Raw genomic sequence first — 6,100 nt, 5'->3', positions numbered from 1 at the left:
ACTTAGTCCAGGCTCTCTCCGCGCAGAGACCACGCGAAGTAGGCTCTGATACCACCTGTGACAGCCCCACCTTACCCTAAGGCGAACCAAAGGGTTCGGCGGACCGCCTGTCCAGCTCTCACCAGGACTAACGGTTCGGTATAGAACGAGCTAATACATCCCGAAACTTACCAACGCAGGTAAAAAAAAAAAAAAAAAAATCGAAGTCGGCTATGAATAGTAACCGACCCGTCAGAACCCAACCAAATACCAAGCAAACATTCCCATCTTGAAACTTAGCATTTACAAGCCAAAGTGGCATACAAAAGTATTCAAAAGTGGATACATGTCTGGTTTGCCAAATCAAAAGGAAAACAGTTCCCAAAAGTACATTTAAGATTTTAATACATGAGCTATACAAAAGATATGGTCAACTAGCTCAATTTGGCAGCCATTTGTCAAATCCAGTCCAAAAGTATTTATTTTCCTGTAAGGAAAACAAAAAGGAACAGAAAGGGGTGAGCTTGCGCTCAATGAGGTACCTAACATATAGCAGAAAAATCATGGCATTTCACATTTAACAAATCAGATACACATGCCAGATGTAAAGTGAAGTAATTAATGATTCACATAGGAAGGATACAGGTGGCTCTCAGGAGCCAAATTTCCAGCGCAGTACTTGATGTCGCGCCCCATTTTTTGATAAATAAATAAATGGTTTAAAAAATGTATTTTTTGTGATTGGAAAATGAATTGTGATTTTAAAAGAAAAAATGGGTCTAAATGGGGGGTTGAGAATGCGACGATTTGACCCAAAATTATAGTTTAAAAAGGGTTTTTGAAATAAAAATTGGAGTCGCCACTTGGTAATGAGTTAAGGTGTACCAAGTCACAAAAAAAAATGAATTTTTAAAGAAAAAATAGGAAAAAAGTAGTAAGAAACCCCTTTTAAACGACTCCTAGTCCACGTAAACCAAAGAAAAAGGTTCGCGAGTCACATTTGACAAAGGGGGAGGCAAGGATAAAATCCAAGGCACCTCTTTGACCTAGCCAAGGCTAGTTGCATGATTTAATCAAAGATTTTCTTGTTTTAACCAAAGAATTTATTACATTTGGATGCACTACATGAATGCAAACCCTAGACCTAGGGGTATTGGGGGAAATTTCTCTTCAAAGGTTGAGTGGTGCCAATCACATTAATTATGAAGTCCAATAACGATCCTTTGAAGAAGTCACGAATAATGCGAGTGGGATGCAAATGAATGGAATGCATGTATGCAATGTGAGGACATGAGTTGGAAAAAGTAATAAAAAAAACAATAAATATGTAAATGAAAATGTGCACGTGAGTGGGCAAGGTATGGTATGTGCAATGATAATATGAAGTGCATGTGTGCAAGTGATGATAAAAGTGTTCGTGTGCAAGTGAAGAAATATAAAGGTGCACGTGTGCAAAATGGGAGGAAAAATGAAAGTGTGATGAGGGTATAAAATGGTAGAGTGGATTTAAAAATGCATGAGCCTAGGGAATTCATGCATACTGGGTACGGGGAGACCTAAATCGTGACTCAATTTGCCCTTTTATAGAGAGAATACAAGCGTGCTAAGGCTTAGAAAAAGCCACACTCGTCTATATCCCATATTTAAGGGGACTCTCAAGCAAATGAACCCTATAACTAGCATGAAATGTAAAAATCCTAAAATGGAGGGAAAAGGGGTTCGGGGGGCATGCAAAATGATAAAACTAAAAAGAATGCATAACATGTAATGAACATGCAAACATATACTAACGAGGGGAAATCCCTAAGGGTCTAACGTTGGACTAGCCCATTCTATGAATTCCGACTAGCGTTGGACTAGTGGAAACGTACATTCATCCATCACATTCATTCAGGCTATGGAAAGCGAGTAGACATGCCAAACACTTATAAACACATAGCACATAACATTTAGCATGCTCGACTAGATGCAAGGCCCTAACAAAGCAAATTAACACGTAGTAACTAAGCATGCAAGACACATAAGACAATTAAAGCCCTAACTATTACATTTGCTAGCTAGGTACATGGTTTCGATAGGTCTTCATTGAATGCTCCTCCAAGCCCTATCTATTACATTAGGGAGACCCTACTACAATCTAAAAGGGGGAAAAGGAATAAAATAATTAAATCCCTAACTATTACAAGCCAAGAGGTGTACACATACCCCATAAAGAATAACTTAAATAAAAAGCAAAAGTAAATGACATAAATTAAAGAAATTAAAGAAAGGCTAGGAAAGCAAAGTATACATGTATTTCTCACGTAGCACGTTGGTTCACATAGGAGAGACAAAAAAAATAAAAGAAGTTATACCTCCCTTGAACTGATACCTTAATGAAGCGAATTCATTTATTTACCCTCCAAAATAACAAAAAAGGTCAAGGCATCACTTTAATTAACGATTAGTTACGTAAAAATGAGAATTAAGCACGGAATGAAAATTGAACAAAACTAGTCACAAAAATGGAATTACTTAAAGTATTTACAATAAATCATCTATGCTTAAACAAAATTAAAGCAAAACAAAACCCAATAATCAAAAGGTTCTAGAATGAGGTGCTAAAATTAGTGACTTAAAATGAAATCAAATAATGTATAAATCCCAAGAAAGGGACCCACCAAGGATCCAATTGCAAACATTAATCAAACACTCAAACCCAATCGAAACATTTAAGAACTCAAAGGATCCCAGAGCCAAGAAAGGATCAAGTAATGGTTCAAGTGCAAATATTTTAGGACTTAATTACAATAAATTGGAACACAATTGGGCCATAGTAGAATAAAAAGGGACTTGGGGGGTAAGAATGCAATTTTTGGAAGTCATTTTCATGCAAATTCATGCAAAACAACGTGGAAACAGTCTGCAACAAAAATCAACAAAGCCATTGAAGCTTTCGACAATTCTCCACCTTCTTGCTACAATTTTTTAGCAATCTAAACATTACTAGCAGCTCAACCAACAACTTGGATCAAAGTGGCAATGTAATCACTCATTTCTCCCAGTTTTTTAACTACCCAACTCTCATGTTTCAAAGCAAAAACAGAGATAAAAAGCATGCAAAAATCTGAAAAATGCTCTGCGACTTTCATGCTTTGAGACTTCGGCAACATCATGCGGCCAGATTTAAAGATTATCTCAAACAAGAATCCAGCCAAAACTTACCATTAATATAACATACTAAGCATACAAGGGACAGGAAAAGGGTTGGTCGACACTTCAAGAACAAGCAGCAAACAGCAATCAAAATGTCAAGACAGTCATGACTTCCTATTAAAAAGAATGTAGCAACCCACATTGTTAAACCCCTCGAAGGTGCTACCATCCATTCCAAGCAGACCCCAAAAGGACATAGTAAAGACATAGTATCATAGCCAATCAGCGAGCAAAACAAACATATCGATCTAGACACTGATTTAGTAAAAAAAGAAAAGAAAAAGCTGCTACAACAGGACCAAGATGCTTTGAGCTTGTCGCATCAGATTTCATGCATAATGCAAACTGACCCAGGCGACAGAATTATAGAACATTTCCCTCAAATTCAAAACTAATTGCTAGCTGATATGTTCATGACATAACAGTCAAACAACAGACAAAAGGAACATATTAACCAAACCACAAGTTCAGCAAACAAAGGGAGCAACAAATGTCCGCACGCGCTGCTGCAATAAGCTGAAAATCTTCATGCTTATCACGGCAGCCTTGGCGTTTGTAACTTCAGCCAAACAAAAGGGCCACAAATTCCACGAGCAAATTTAAACAAAGCTTCCATTTTCCTAATGTTCTGACTGATTAGGTCCCAAACTGAAGCAAACACAGTCATGCTAGTTCAATTAACAATTGCAATGAACACAAGGGAAGAAAAACAATGAAGCCGAAGTCGATACGAACAACGCTGCAGCAGATTTTTCTGTTATGGATTTTCCAAACACATTTCTAACTCCAGATGTTGTTCATGGTTTTCCCAATCAAACGACAAACAAAAATAAGAACATCAAAAAGGTCACAACTTCAGCAACCAAAAAAAAGAACAACTTTTAGCAACAAACCGAGAGTTTAGAGCTTGTTGTAACAGCCTTGCTTATCATAATGGGTCTAGGGACAAAGGCAGGAGGCCACACTCATACAAAAAACATCAAAAGTCAGCCACAACCAAAAATACATGAACCAGTGACGATTATAACCAAGGAAAAACATGAATGAACATATTAGAACAGAAGGAAGAGAAAAACAAATGTAACGGATTACTGTTTCTGATGAAACTCATGATGGTATCACAGAAAACCAGAAAAAACTTCTAACTCCACCATCAAACATCCCAGATAAGCAAAAGAAACAGAGAAAGGAAGCACCTTTACAAGTAAAAGTGCAAGGAAAGATGCGACTGACCTTGATATGCAATATCCTCCAACAGATGAATGGAAGGTAAGAGACTCGCTTGAGCAGACCCAGGAATCAACGAAAAAGAATCGATCTCCCTTCCTTCCTGCCTTATAGTTCCTCCCCTTTTCAGATTTTTCTCTCAGTTTGTAGCTTCCCTTTTCTCGTTAGCCTTTCTCTGTTGTTTCCCCTACCTCGGCTCTCTCAACCCTTGCCGTCGCCCCTCTGTTTTTCTCTCCTCTCCCTCCGAAACTGTCTAGATTTTCAGCCGTCCTCTTCTTTTTCCTCTAGCCGTCTCACCCCTGCCTTTTGATTTCAGATTTTCCAGCCGTCCCTCAATGATCTTCTCCGTAGCTTTCTTCTTTTCCTACGCCATCCACCAGAATCTCTCTCTCGCTCCTCTTGCGGCTGCTTGTTGTTTTTTCCTATTTATATCCCATACCTACTCTCAAACCCTCACCTGGAAGGTGAGGATGAGAGTCCAGGTTTGCTCGGCAATCCTAGGGCCCTCCGATGGAATTCTTGCATGCAACAGTTTTTTGCGTTTTTTTTAATTAAGTAATAAACAAAATATAAAGAAAAATAACAACTGAAGTAAAATTGACTAAAAATGAAACATAAAAAATGAAATGCTAATTTTTCTTAGTCTTTTTTTCCTTTTTTTTCCATTTTCAAGAAAACATTGAATTTAAAACAAAAACGACTAAAGCATATTTTTGAATGGTTTTTCCTTTTCCTTTTTGAGAAATTCTATGCTAAACTTAAAAAAGAGCAAAACTAAAAACTAAAATTAAAACTAACACTAAAAAATGAATAAAACCAAAATGACAAATAAAAATAAATAGCAAATGAACTAGACAAACTAAAAAAAGAAAAAATGAACAAAACTAAAATGAAATAACAACTAAAAGTGCGAAACAAACAATAATGAACTAAAATGCAAATAATCTGAAACAAAAATCATGAATTAGATGCAACATACAAAAATTATTTAAATTTGGTGTCTACAATTTGCCCCTCTTTGTCTGAGTTTTGAAAAAACTTGAGACAAAAAAGTAGATACCAAATACTTACCTGCATTATTCGGCTGTAAAATGATTCCAACGAACAAGAATTCTAGAACGGGACTGACCCGAACATGAATTTAAAAACGGGACTGGCCCGAACAGAAAATTAAAACGGGACTGGCCCGAACAGAAATTTAAAACGGGACTGACCCGAACAGGGATTTAAAATGGGACTGACCTGAACAAGAATTTAAAATGGGACTGACCCGAACAGAAATTTAAAACGAACTGAAATTTAAAACGGGACAGAAATTTAAAACGGGACTGACCCGAACAGAAATTTAAAACGGGACTGACCCGAACAAGAATTTAAAACGGAACTGACCCGAACAAGAATTTAAACGGGACTGACCCGAACAGAATTTAAACGGGACTGACCCGAACAGGAATTTAAATGGGACGCACGCTAGTGGGACTGACCCACGACTAGCGGCGGGTTAAATGAAATGCTCACTGGCGGGACTCACCTCACGCTCCAGCGGCTGTGAAAATGAAATGCTCACTGGCGGGACAAACCTCACGCTCCAGTGGCTATGAAAATAAAGTGCTTACTGGCGGGACAAACCCAGCTCCAATAGCAAATGAAAATGAAATGCTTACTGGCGGGACAAACCCATCTCCAGTAGCTGTGAAAA

At 37.8% G+C, this 6,100-nt stretch overlaps 1 long non-coding RNA gene across 1 annotated transcript; it reads right to left on the bottom strand.

Annotated features, from left to right (window-relative positions):
• Positions 1-247: 247 nt before the first annotated feature.
• LOC140010178 (uncharacterized) lies at positions 248-4,787 on the bottom strand. Its single transcript, XR_011817441.1, has 2 exons — positions 2,334-4,787; positions 248-466 (listed from the first exon to the last, which is right to left on the bottom strand). It is a non-coding gene; the product is annotated as an uncharacterized lncRNA (long non-coding RNA).
• Between the last annotated feature and the right edge of the window lie 1,313 nt (positions 4,788-6,100).

Source organism: Coffea arabica, chromosome 7c, assembly GCF_036785885.1.
Source record: "Coffea arabica cultivar ET-39 chromosome 7c, Coffea Arabica ET-39 HiFi, whole genome shotgun sequence".
Lineage (NCBI taxonomy): Eukaryota > Viridiplantae > Streptophyta > Magnoliopsida > Gentianales > Rubiaceae > Coffea > Coffea arabica.
This window is presented reverse-complemented; position numbering and strand designations above follow the sequence as displayed.